Genomic DNA, 14,801 nt, shown 5'->3' on the forward strand with positions numbered 1-14,801 from the left:
AGGGGATGCCAGGACCATGTTTAAGGCCTGGTTCCGACTGATTCATCAGTAGTAATGTGGTCTGCTTGTGTCTGTGGTGTTTCAGGGTGCTGTGGCCAGTCACGTGCTCCTGGGTCTTCTGACTGACAGGGACAGGCAGTTAAGAGGGGAAGGAGGGAGGGAGGGAGAGAGAGATGGGGGAACATACCTATCTCTGCAGGGTGTGAGGAATTTGAACAAATACCTGGCACAGGCATGCCAAAAGTAGGAGGATGGGAGGGGGGGGCAGAGGGAGGATGAAGGGGTACACAGACACATAAACAGACAGACAGATGGATGAATTACACGGGACAACCAAAAGAGGAGAGGGAACTTGAGATGAGGGGCGCTCCTGAGTCAGTGAGAGAGACAGACAAACGGACAGGCAGACATACAAGGAAATGGAAAAAGAGGGGAGGCAGGGGTGAAGTCTATGTTACAGATTACGAATTTGAACTGGGGTTAAAGACTCAGACAGGGAAAGGAGAGGGAGGAGAGGAGTGATACAAGCTAATGTGATTTGTTATGCATGTGTCCTTCAGTTGTCTAATATTTCAAATAACTGCCTGAACTGAAGACCACAGAAACACTTCAGCCTCCTGGAGATCTATTTCCCAAGATGAAGAACAATTATTTATCCAATAGACCCTGTCTGTGTTGCCTATATAAATGCAGACACTTTATGACAGAAAACAGATGTATAACAAAATAAACAAATATTAATCTCTCCCAAACTGCAATGTGATAATTCATCTTTGGCAGGGAATACGCTGTCTCTTGAAAGCTGTGTTTTGGTGACTGAACAAAGGAGCTAAAGATTGACTGCATGGTTTGAGCTTGTTGAAGCCATATTCATTATGTGCCTACTCGTGTTTTCTATGACACCAAGTCATCAGTCTTTGCTCTTTATTGGTGACATGCATTAAATTAACTCACAACATAATCACTAACAGCTCCCTAACCTGCCCCTCCATGTCCTTGCTCTCTTCATTCATTATGTTAATTATTTTCTTCAATTTCTTGACCAACTGACGGACAAATTGCCCACCGGTGCTTTCCTCTTCCCGTAGCCTTGATTAAATGGGCGGACGTTTTCCCGCGAGTGACAAACTGTTTTTGCGTCCGGCTGATTAGCAGCTTGCTATGAGTTATTGATTCTTGAGCACAGTCTTGTGTTTACAGTCCAAACAACCCGCGTCACTTTCTCTAATGCGCCAATACAATGCAGTCTCAGTTCCCTTTTATTGTACTGATTTAGAACGGTGGTATTTCCCTGGCCTATCAATTGTTTAGGTTGGAAGTTCGACATAAAACGACAGGATCCCCCTCCAAGCTCATATATTGTCTGAATGAATATCCTTATTTAACACGCCATCCTTTGCCCACATGAAATCCCACATTACCTAGGCCCACTGATAAACCATGAGTTTATTTCTTACTATTTAGATGATTGAACAATGTGACTTCAATTATAAACCTAGAAGTTCCCCGTCCTGCGTGCCCGTAGAAGGTATACAACAATACAAGATATAGGAGCGGTATTGTTTTCCTCAGAAATAAAGGAAAAAGGTCGACACTTTCTGGTCTTCGATTATCCGCCTCCTAACCCATACTCTGAACCACAACACGGTCTCCTTATGAATCCTTGGACACTGGAATTGGACAGTGTCAAAAAATCTGGAAACTGTTACCGGTTCGACTGAATCTGCACCATCTGCAGAAATCAGATGAGATTTTGCAAGCCTCCACGGAATCCTATCACCGCAGCCAAGGTCTACCTCGCCAATGGCTCACCCGCTCCGACCGGTAGACTTTCACTCTCCTTCATAGTAAATACTTGTTATAGCAATGTTATAACAGGATATTCAATCATAGTGTCATATTGTTTGTAGCTCCATTAAGGTATAGACTAAGTTCAAGCCCCCTTAAAAACGGTGTCATGGAAATACCGCTGACGCAAAAGTCTGAATGAAATCGTCTACAGGTATACACTCTGCATTGGGTAGTTTATTTGTCCATTAGTAATCAGCTAGCCAGGTGTAACATTTCAACTCTTGGACGGCAGTGTTGGCTATGTCGTTTGCTGCTCTCTGATTAAAACCTTGTAAACTAGAGGTGTGGCCCTCAGCCAAGCCAACCTGGAACTTTTAATCAATGAAGTGCTGCTGTGCTGCCAGCAGTGCCGAGTTGTTGTTAAGTAGGCCTACGTTTCCCTTTAGGGAATGTGGCTGACAACCGAGATGAATCGAAGTCTCCATGATCCTAATACGGGTCACCTCTGCCACCTGGTGGTGAATATAGCCAACGGCAGCTTCCCTACTCTACTCAACAACAAATAAAGGCTTGCAGAGTGAATCAGACTTCAAAAGTACAAAATAAAATGGCACCTTAGACACGTTATTTTCTCAGTATTTTCTGCAAAATAGCATGTCGGTTAGGGTAGGCCTACAACTTGTGTGAGGTGACTGTCACTATGCCCACTTAATACTCTGTCTGAAGGGAGTGTCAGAGAATATTTCGAGAATGTCAACTCTCAAAAAATTCCAGACAGTAACATCTATATAATTGTATCTACAACACAGACTACAGCATGTACTATGGATATATTGACTTAATATCTTTCTCTTTCTCGTCATATGTCTCTCGGGCGCACCCTCCCCACATTGGATAACATTTTTCCATTGATCAATTACAATTAAAAAAAATGTTCCTCACACTTGTGCAAGCTTAAAAGACGAGCCTATTTCGAGCAGCTACAAAAATACATCCGAAGATATTTGACCGGCAATAATCGTTAATTCCAGTTCACAGGTCGAGTCGTAACTTGATTACCATTTGATTATTTATTGCTTTGTAAACAGACGAAAGGAAAAGGTCACAGATAATTTACCACGACACTACTTGGCTGACTAACCGTTCATGCAGCACGCGATAGAATTAACCGTTGTTGGAAGTTAATGATAATTAAGCCTATAAATGTAAGATAGGGGTTTGTCTTTTCAGAATGGAAACTCTACACCAAGACCGGACAGGATAGATGTGTATTGAGCAGTTTTAATTAAACCAAAAAATCTCCCTAAAACCGTCCTCTTCAGTTCTACTTCCTGGGTCAAATGGTAGTTCTACAACCAATTAGAAATAACCAAAATTTGAAAATACTAACTTTAAAAATATATATTATAGAAAAACATCCAAAGTATTCTCATGTCACAAAAACAAATGATTCAACAAAATAATTCTGATCATTTCAACAACAATCAGATTAGCTGTTGAAGAATAAGGATACATTTACAGAATAATGAAAATATAATAATCTCCATGTCTATATTTGGGGTTATCCAACGCCGTCACACCTGCGTCCTTCCGATCCGTTTACGTGGAATGACAGATCCATGACATCATAGGTCACCGCTTGAGCGATTTGACCGAGATTAAAACAGATTACGTATCTGTACACACACACTCACACAGGCACGCGCCCTCTCTTCCACACACAAACACAAACATACACACACACACATGCGGGGCGTGTACACAGACACTCACCTAAAGTGTAGATTTTTAACGCAAACTAAACTACAACCACACTAAGTCTCCTAATTAGATTCACAGTGGTGTTTCCTTCAAAAACTAAAAACTATTTCTTGTCTTTAGACTAGATATAAGAACATATCTAAGTAAATTGGGAGTCAGGTGGCTAGGGGAGCGGTTAGGGAAGCGGGCTTGTAATCAGAAGGTTGCCAGTTCGATTCCCGGCCGTGCCAGATGACGTTGTGTCCTTGGGCAAGGTACTTCACCCTACTTGCCTCGGGGAGAATGTCCCTGTACTTACTGTAAGTCGCTCTGGATAAGAGCGTCTGCTAAATGACTAAATGTAAATTATGTGTATGTTTAGCGTGCCTTAAATAGTAATCTATTCACAAAAAGTACACTACTGTGGTTTTTGAAACTCAGATGTTGTTGGGTGAAGAGAGTGTGAGGTTGGAGAGCAGTCAGGGAAAGCGCACGCGAGACGTGGCCGTTGGCAGACAGTCTCAATGACTGTAATGTCCCCGTGAGCGAACGTGCGGCAGTGTGAGGGAAGGGCAACCAGACACTGGATTGTTGCTCCCGGGATAGGAATTAATATTTGAAAACAGTGTCCTTCATTTTTTTGTTTGTTTCTGTTTTGTTTTTGTTTTGAACAAAAGGAATAACAAGGGGAATTTCCTTATCACAGATCGAAGCCAATGTGGTGTTCAAAGAAAGCCATTGGTAAGTGTAAATTACACCGCGTTAAACTTTACAAACACATTACCCTTGTCGCATTGGTAACAAGTGTTGGACCTCTTGCAATTTAGATGTTTTCCCCAAAGAATAGGATTATGTGCAAAGGAGTCTTTCTTTCCAATGCAAATTAACAGTGTCTGTAAATTAGCTAACAGCGCAGTGAACTTTTACGCATTACATTTTAAAAGTGTACAATGAATCAAATGCATACTATATAACCGCGGTTCTCTTCACGTTTGTAACTTCATAACAAAGTGTAGAGCTCTTTAGATCTCAAAGAAGCAGATTATAACATAATTGCCCCAGGAGCGCTATGAGCGATACTGCAAAGCACTGATGGCGCTACATCTGGCTGTGTAGCCTCGAGCTGACAAGGAAAGGCCTGGGTTGGTGTCGCTGGTTCTGGACTGTTGTGATAGGGGAGTTTAGCGCAACCACAGAACAGTGACAAAGTTAGGTTTTGCATATTACAACAACTTTAAGGTCACAAGGTTTGGACAACCTTGACAAGAAGTTGACTTCTATTTGACCTCTGACCTAAAATGTAAACACAGGCTTCAAACGGAAATGTATGGTACCTTTTGAAATGTACAGATTTTTGTGAGTTAGGTAAGCTAGTCCAAGTCAGATCCCAGTCAGAAGTTACTGGATGTAAAGATGCTGATTAATATACTGTATCAGCCTACAATCGATCATAATATTCACCATTCTTTTCCTCATCCCCATCATCATTATCTTCATCATAAAGATAGTTTTGTTTTAGTTGGCAGGTGTATCTCCAGCAGTTTGCCTTAATTTTCAGAGTTAAATGTGAGTACCGATAGTCTGTTCAAGCAGAGATCTGAAGGGAGAGGTCCAGGAGGAGAACATAGAATGACAGACGGAATATGACACTCACAATCTCTCAGTTTTATCTTTCACTATTTCTCTCTAGACATTTCTATTTTGTACAGAGAGAGAGAGACAGAGAGAGAGACAGAGAGAGACAGAGAGAGAGACAGAGAGAGAGACAGAGAGAGAGACTGAGAGAGAGACTGAGAGAGAGACTGAGAGAGAGACAGAGAGAGACAGACAGAGAGAGACAGAGAGACTGAGAGAGAGACAGAGAGAGAGAATGAAATGAATTGGAGGAAGATTGATAAAAAGATGGGGTGAACAGAGATTTGTGGGCTGTAATGATCCCAAATTTAATCTGTTCTTGTTTCAGCCAGCCAGATATAAACACAGTGACAGAGTGACGAGAGAGCAGGACACAGAGTGACGAGAGAGCAGGACACAGAGTGACGAGAGAGCAGGACACAGAGTGAAGAGAGAGCAGGACACAGAGTGACGAGAGAGCAGGACACAGAGTGACGAGAGAGCAGGACACAGAGTGAAGAGAGAGCAGGACACAGAGTGACGAGAGAGCAGGACACAGAGTGACGAGAGAGCAGGACACAGAGTGAAGAGAGAGCAGGACACAGAGTGACGAGAGAGCAGGACACAGAGTGAAGAGAGAGCAGGACACAGAGTGACAAGAGAGCAGGACACAGAGTGACGAGAGAGCAGGACACAGAGTGACGAGAGAGCAGGACACAGAGTGACAAGAGAGCAGGACACAGAGTGACGAGAGAGCAGGACACAGAGTGACAAGAGAGCAGGACACAGAGTGACGAGAGAGCAGGACACAGAGTGACGAGAGAGCAGGACACAGAGTGACGAGAGAGCAGGACACAGAGTGACGAGAGAGCAGGACACAGAGTGACGAGAGAGCAGGACACAGAGTGACGAGAGAGCAGGACACAGAGTGACAAGAGAGCAGGACACAGAGTGACAAGAGAGCAGGACACAGAGTGACGAGAGAGCAGGACACAGAGTGACAAGAGAGCAGGACACAGAGTGACAAGAGAGCAGGACACAGAGTGACGAGAGAGCAGGACACAGAGTGACGAGAGAGCAGGACACAGAGTGACGAGAGAGCAGGACACAGAGTGACGAGAGAGCAGGACACAGAGTGACGAGAGAGCAGGACACAGAGTGACGAGAGAGCAGGACACAGAGTGACAAGAGAGCAGGACACAGAGTGACGAGAGAGCAGGACACAGAGTGACGAGAGAGCAGGACACAGAGTGACAAGAGAGCAGGACACAGAGTGACGAGAGAGCAGGACACAGAGTGACGAGAGAGCAGGACACAGAGTGACGAGAGAGCAGGACACAGAGTGACGAGAGAGCAGGACACAGAGTGACAAGAGAGCAGGACACAGAGTGACGAGAGAGCAGGACACAGAGTGACGAGAGAGCAGGACACAGAGTGACGAGAGAGCAGGACACAGAGTGACGAGAGAGCAAGACACAGAGTGACGAGAGAGCAGGACACAGAGTGACGAGAGAGCAGGACACAGAGTGACAAGAGAGCAGGACACAGAGTGACAAGAGAGCAGGACACAGAGTGACAAGAGAGCAGGACACAGAGTGACGAGAGAGCAGGACACAGAGTGACGAGAGAGCAGGACACAGAGTGACGAGAGAGCAGGACACAGAGTGACGAGAGAGCAGGACACAGAGTGACGAGAGAGCAGGACACAGAGTGACAAGAGAGCAGGACACAGAGTGACGAGAGAGCAGGACACAGAGTGACGAGAGAGCAGGACACAGAGTGACGAGAGAGCAGGACACAGAGTGACGAGAGAGCAGGACACAGAGTGACGAGAGAGCAGGACACAGAGTGACGAGAGAGCAGGACACAGAGTGACGAGAGAGCAGGACACAGAGTGACGAGAGAGCAGGACACAGAGTGACAAGAGAGCAGGACACAGAGTGACGAGAGAGCAGGACACAGAGTGACGAGAGAGCAGGACACAGAGTGACAAGAGAGCAGGACACAGAGTGACGAGAGAGCAGGACACAGAGTGACGAGAGAGCAGGACACAGAGTGACGAGAGAGCAGGACACAGAGTGACGAGAGAGCAGGACACAGAGTGACGAGAGAGCAGGACACAGAGTGACGAGAGAGCAGGACACAGAGTGACGAGAGAGCAGGACACAGAGTGACGAGAGAGCAGGACACAGAGTGACGAGAGAGCAGGACACAGAGTGACGAGAGAGCAGGACACAGAGTGACGAGAGAGCAGGACACAGAGTGACGAGAGAGCAGGACACAGAGTGACGAGAGAGCAGGACACAGAGTGACGAGAGAGCAGGACACAGAGTGACGAGAGAGCAGGACACAGAGTGACGAGAGAGCAGGACACAGAGTGACGAGAGAGCAGGACACAGAGTGACGAGAGAGCAGGACACAGAGTGACGAGAGAGCAGGACACAGAGTGACGAGAGAGCAGGACACAGAGTGACGAGAGAGCAGGACACAGAGTGACGAGAGAGCAGGACACAGAGTGACGAGAGAGCAGGACACAGAGTGACGAGAGAGCAGGACACAGAGTGACGAGAGAGCAGGACACAGAGTGACGAGAGAGCAGGACACAGAGTGACAAGAGAGCAGGACACAGAGTGACAAGAGAGCAGGACACAGAGTGACGAGAGAGCAGGACACAGAGTGACGAGAGAGCAGGACACAGAGTGACGAGAGAGCAGGACACAGAGTGACGAGAGAGCAGGACACAGAGTGACGAGAGAGCAGGACACAGAGTGACGAGAGAGCAGGACACAGAGTGACGAGAGAGCAGGACACAGAGTGACGAGAGAGCAGGACACAGAGTGACAAGAGAGCAGGACACAGAGTGACAAGAGAGCAGGACACAGAGTGACGAGAGAGCAGGACACAGAGTGACGAGAGAGCAGGACACAGAGTGACGAGAGAGCAGGACACAGAGTGACGAGAGAGCAGGACACAGAGTGACGAGAGAGCAGGACACAGAGTGACGAGAGAGCAGGACACAGAGTGACAAGAGAGCAGGACACAGAGTGACGAGAGAGCAGGACACAGAGTGACAAGAGAGCAGGACACAGAGTGACGAGAGAGCAGGACACAGAGTGACGAGAGAGCAGGACACAGAGGGGAACGTGTCCAGGCTGAGAGGACACTTCTGTCCTCTCTGTTTCTCTCTTCCTCTTACTGCAATTTTGATGAATTATTTCATGAGTCTGCTTCATGTGTGCTTCCTTCATGTGTGCTTCCTCCTGGCCTGTTATCTGGTCCCTTCCTACTGTCAGCACTCTGTAGACACATTACTCTAGCTGTGATGAAGCCTGGTCATTCAGGAGGAACACAATGTAACAAGAAGGTTGAACGGTTACAGAAGTTCTACAGAAGTCCCCCCCCCCCCCCCCCATCATCATGAAGTAATGACGCCTCCCATGAAGGAGTCAGGTGGCTGAGCGGTTAGAGAATCGGGCTAGTAATCAGAAGGTTGCCGGTTCGATTCCTGGCCGTGAAAAATGACGTTGTGTCCTTGGGCAAGGCACTTCACCCTACTTGCCTCGGGGGTATGTCCCTGTACTTACTGTAAGTCGCTCTGGATAAGAGCGTCTGCTAAATGACTACATGTAAATGTAATCTAATGTACCATATAAGGTAGACTGCACAGCTCCTGTAGTCATACCTCTTGTTGGGATTCATTTGTGTCATTTCATCATTCCGTATGACGTACTGGAGTACGTATGTAGTATGGAGTACTGCTGAGTACAGGCAGGGTAGTTGTTGTGTTTTGTATCCTGAAAGCCGAATTAAAAGGGAGGGTTAAATGTGTTGATGTAAACCTGCATGGTGTCATCTTAACGTGCTTGATGAACAGCTGGTCACCACACAGTGACCGTGGACACAGCGCAGATGAGAAGGAGGGTAGGGGGAGAAACTTTCATTTGGAAGGAATTAGTCCTGTGCCAAGGACTAGATGTGTGTGTGTGATTGAGTATATTTGGGTACATGTGTATTATGTTTGTGTGCAACTGTGTGTCTGTGTGTGTACTTGCACATGTGCGTGCGTGTCACTTGTATTTGTGAAGTCAGCCCAGCTAGCATCCCAGGTCTGCATTGCATCACTGTTTCTAAGCACTGAAGACAGATGTTAGTGTGGAAGCAGCTGGTCTGATGTGTGGAAACAGACGTCCCGATGCAGACTTATCAGACTCCACACAGATCAGACTCGACTAGCCACTTTCCAAGTAGCGAAGCCAAGCGCTACCATCTTTTAATCAAAATGTATTTGTATAGCCCTTTTTACACGCAAGCATGTCACAGAGGGCTTCACATACGCCCATAGAACTGCCCCTCAACCAACCTAAACCCTCAAGGTTTAGCAAACAACAACAGTTCTGAAGTTTTCGCTTGAACAGTACATGCATCACATTACTGTGGCACTGCATCTGTCTCTGTTCTATCCCTATATGTACATACAGTCTATATACAAATATATACATATATTTAAACACGTCCTACTCATCCTACAAGCTAGGAACTGACCCCAGCTGTATTTGGGAATACTGTTATACCACCGGTGAAAGTGGTTTACTAGTCACAGTGCTGTATTGATGAGATTAAATTGGCGCATGAGGGTCAAACGTGATATTTCTCTGCCACTGTTTTGTTTCACCATAGGCTGTTTGGAGAAGCGTAGTCTACTTTAAAGGACGCGTGCATCAGTCTTAGTTCTGACTTGGGTGGACAACAAAAGGGGATGGGGGCATGGCAAGAGGATGGCTGATGTAAAGAGAGGGAGAGAGGGGGGGGGAGAGAGAGAGAGGAGAGAGAGAGAGGGAGGGAGAGGGAGGGAGGGAGAGGGAGAGGGAGGGAGAGAGAGGGGGGGGGGGAGAGGGAGGGGGAGGGAGGGAGAGGGAGGACGAGGGACCTGGCAGAGAGCCTGGTGACATCACTCAAAACCCAATCTGTGGCCTGGTTTCAGCGCCACGCTGATCAATGAGGGTATTGATCCGACCATATCTGGATGGTCACAGCTCAGAGAGGAAGCTGCATGGGTTTCCAATGTTTTAAACACACACTGACTCCCTGTTGTGTCGGGAGAAATGGCTGTCGTCTCCAGCAGGAGCTTCTGTAGCAGAGGAAGGTCCATGGTGCTTATTAAAGTGATGGAGTGAGAAGGAAACAGGTAGAGAGAGGGAGAGAGAGAGAGGGGGGGGGTAGGGAAGTTCATCCTGTGGCTTATTCAATGACTTTGAAATAATATTCTCAGTGAACCTTAATCTGGCTGCATAACACCTTAATAGGGTCAGATAATCTGTGTGTAGAGAGGGAGAGGGAGAGGGGTCAGAGAGAGAAGAGGGGATGTAAGAGAGGAGAGAGAGAGACGGGTAATGAAAAGTGGGTCACGGAGGGGCTGCAGGTGAGACAGGAGGTGTACCACAGGTCTACCTCCTATCCTGTCTACCTCCTATCCTGTCTACCTCCTACATCCTGTACACAGAAGGAAAATGATTATTTGTGTGGCAGTCGAATAGATGGTGCCTGTTTCTCTACCAAAACATGCGTTCTGTTAGTAGATGCGTTCTGTCACGTCAACTTCTAACGCCCCTGATCCAGCTAGTCAACAACCACAGCTCATGAGGAATGTGGTTGGTGCGGTGCCAGTTTAAAAAGCTTGGCTCTAAGTCACAGGTCATACCTCCCTGTAAATAGGAAGCCGTGGACTGGTGTCAACGGATGAGAATGCCCTCCCCCTTCACACACACATTCACTCACACACACATTCACTCACATACACACACAGACATACACACACAGACATACACACAAACACACATTCACACGCATACACGCACACACTCGCACGCACACACACATACTTGTATCATGCTGCCTTGTGTATCTGACACTTCCCAGGGGGTTATGGGAGTGAGAACCGCCAGCTTCATTCAAGGACTGTTCCCAGGCTTCCCTGGTACTGGTGAAGACATGAGGACTCATTTCTGACACCCGTCACCTTAACTTGATAAGGCTAAGCCATACACACCGGGTAAAGCACAAAGACACACACACACATTCAGGACATGTACATGCAGTGAAGAGTAAGGTAAAAAAAAAAATTCTGGTTCATACACACACACAGACACACACACATACACACATACACACACACATTCCTGCCTACCAGCCATGGTTGGCAGTTTTCCACCACCTCTGAGGCAGAGAGCTCCTGAGAGGTTCTTTACTGGTGTCCAGATTGTGTGTGATCAGTGTGAGAATTGAATGTGCTTTCACGGTGACAGGATGCTAACTTGCCATTGGCAGGGGCTCGTCTACGATGCCCAAGTTGTGATTAGTGATGAACTGCGCTCGTACAGAGAATCAGATGTTCTGATGCTCATTGTTTGTCTGGCTGTCCAATCAGCCAATCAATTGACCCTCTGCTGTAATGAGGGTCACACACACACTAACACACATACACACTTGTGTGCACACACACATACACACAGCACATGGCTAACCACTTACATACAGTACTCACGAAAACACCTGTGTACAGACAGCTCATTGTCACTAACCAGCACACAGAACGCAGTACTTTGAACATGGTAACATTCATGTATTAGACAGGTTAGTTCAAGAGTAGAGGTGGCCAGATTGTGTTGCTCATAGAAATTCCAAACAACTACATCTCCCTTGATACTGTATGCAGCTGCAGGCAAAGTATCTCTTTCTGACTATTTCTTTCTTTCCCTCCCTCCCCCCCCCCCCTCCCCCCTCTCTCTCTCTCTCTCTCTCTCTCTCTCTCTCTCTCTCTCTCTCTCTCTCTCTCTCTCTCTCTCTCTCTCTCTCTCTCTGTCTCTGTCTCTGTCTCTCTCTCTCTGTGTCTCTCTCTCTCTGTGTCTCTCTCTCTCTCTGTGTCTCTCTTTGTGTCTCTCTCTCTGTCTCTGTCTCTCTATGTCCCACCCAACCACACAAATCCGAAAACACATATTTGGAAAGTACAACAATCTGTCTGCTGGTAGCTTCACAGGGCACGTGACATTGCACCTTACTGTGTGTAGACTGGGTATCATTTGTGTCCTTTATATATGTGTGCCCTCTACCTGTGTGTGTGTGTGTGTGTGTGTGTGTGTGTGTGTGTGTGTGTGTGTGTGTGTGTGTGTACACCCTCCGCCCCTTGTTCTCTGGCTGTGGTGGTTCTTATGTAAAGACTTTAGCGGATTAGCAGAATCATGAACAAGATTACCGGAGTCACGAGCACATCTGTAATCTACACAGCATTCCTTCACTGCTCCTCATCCCAATCCCAGTCATTCATCCCAGTTCCTAATCCCAGTCGACACTCAGCACACTGTCTTAAGATACGACAGACTGCTCTTATCCATTACCCAATCCAGATCTCCCAGGCCCAATCATCCGACCCCTCTCGTCCAATCCCCATCTCCACTCAGGACAAGACCAAGACCCCACTGACCACCTCACCTACCTCTCTGCCATCTTCATCCACATGCCCTACTTAAACCTGACCCTACTGACACCACCCCGAGTCTTCCTTCTTCATTCCCCCCCCTCGTTCATCACTGGTGACCTCCCCCCTTCAGCCATCCTTCCCTCTGCTGCTGCAGGGCTGGTTGAGGAGGATCTGTATTTCCGCCCACCATCAGAATGGAGTCAGTAGACTTGCAGAACTGTGCTGTGGTTCTCAACTCTCCATCCTGTCTGTTGTTTGTTGTCCTTGTAGGTCGAACTCTCCTGGCGACGTGTTACCATGGTAATCCCCGAGACCACAGGAGCCGGGTGTAGAGCGCTACAAGGCATCACAGCAACACATTTGACCTAACTGACCAAATACCTCAAGAACTGTTTCATGAGAAAGAGACACAGCATAGCAAGTATGGTTATTATTTATGATTGTTATTAATATTTTATGGTTTTAGACGTAACTTTTTTTTCATACTTAAAAAGTAACCTCTGATTCGATAATACTAAGACATCATCGTAGTACAAGTTTTTTTATTTTGTATCACAGTTTATAATTCTGGATTTTTTTCTTTCTTTGTTTATCTTTCTCTGTTTTGTTTTTTTTCAATTCACTCATCTTTCTTCTGTACTTCAATCCTAGCTTGGCAACTGTGCAACATGTGAAGAACCAAACTATGGGATTAGCCTGAGGAAAAACAAATATTACGTAGAGAAGGGAAGAAACTGTGTCCATCTCCCCCGCGGCCGTCATCCAGAGATGTGAAGATGCCTGACAGAGGAAGCCCTGCAGACCACTCAACATGAACCCCTATATAACCTCTCACTTTAGGAGGGACCTCTTTCCTCACTTCCATTTGTTGTAGACTGACCCGTTCTGTTTGTCTCCTCCCTGCTGCCGTAGTTGTGTTGTTTCACACTCCGTCTGAGAGTCTGAGGACGTCACGTAGCTCCTGTACAAAGGCAGGTAGTGTTGGCTTCCTCGTCAGACGTCAGGGTTTGACATTTCTGTGCTGTTTCTCAGGGGCTGGCTGGCCCTCGCCCTCCACAGGCTCAGATGCTCTCAGAACCCAAACATACCTGGAATGATGAACACAAGGTAAAGATTCAAAGCGTATCCTGGTCTAGTTTTGTCCCCTTTTGCTTGGATTTCTCCTCGTTCAAACTTTTTTGGGTATTTTTGTTGTTGTTGCTCCTTTCTCCCTGTGATCCTCAAGTGGATGTTGCATGCACTGGTTTTTTCCAACCCCTAAAGAGTTCTCCAGGCGGACATATTTGAACCCACTTTTGTTTTTTTTAAACCCGCACGTCTGCTAAACACAATCCCGAACATTTCCTGATTTTATTTTCAAAAAGGACATATCCCTCTTGTGTTTTGATAGCCTCCCTGGAATTGATGGTGTGTGATTTCTGTCAAGCAGAGTTGCTGAATGTCAAACTTGAAACAAGAAGAGAGAACTTAAACCCTGTTGGAAATAAAAGTAAGCCCACAGTTCTCACTCTCAGGAGTGGGTTGACCTTTGACCCTTAAAGTACTGTAGAGGTCATCCCAACTGAAGTGCTCAGTGCTACAAGATCATGTTACGTGGATTTGCGTCCGCTTTTACATACATTTTTGTTTGTGACATCAGTGTTATTTGAAGCTGTACCTATCAAGAGATAAAGTGATGTGTGAGGGCTCACAGGAGATGTTCATGCTGTTACAATGTTCACATGTTTTCATCCAGTCTCTCCTTCTCTCTCCTTCTCTCTCCCTCATTCTGTCTCTTTCTCTTTGTTTCTAACTATATTGTGACATTAATCCCCCCTGCATTGATCTCTTAGATGCAGATACATTCCTTAACGAGGTCCTCGGTGGAGAATAGGTCTCCAGTCATAGAATAATAGTTACTCCTCTTCAAGTGAAGTAGTCAATTTCACCTGTACCAACGTCATCCAGCAGTATCCGAACTTGGTTCGTGTAACCAGGCCTCTCAGTGAATGAGGCACGATTGACTGTGAATCAGCCATGCCGACGCCGAGTCATACACTCTCCTAGGGTCAGGATGTCCAATCGTAAAAGCGGTCACCTGAGAGAGCAGTCCAAACCTACTTGGAGATGGTAGTCTGACTGTTGGCCCTTCTGGTCAGTACAAGTGGCGTCTCATTGGCTTTGGTCAGTACTGGTTGTCCAG

The sequence above is a fragment of the Osmerus mordax genome, chromosome 6 (assembly GCF_038355195.1).
Source record: "Osmerus mordax isolate fOsmMor3 chromosome 6, fOsmMor3.pri, whole genome shotgun sequence".
Lineage (NCBI taxonomy): Eukaryota > Metazoa > Chordata > Actinopteri > Osmeriformes > Osmeridae > Osmerus > Osmerus mordax.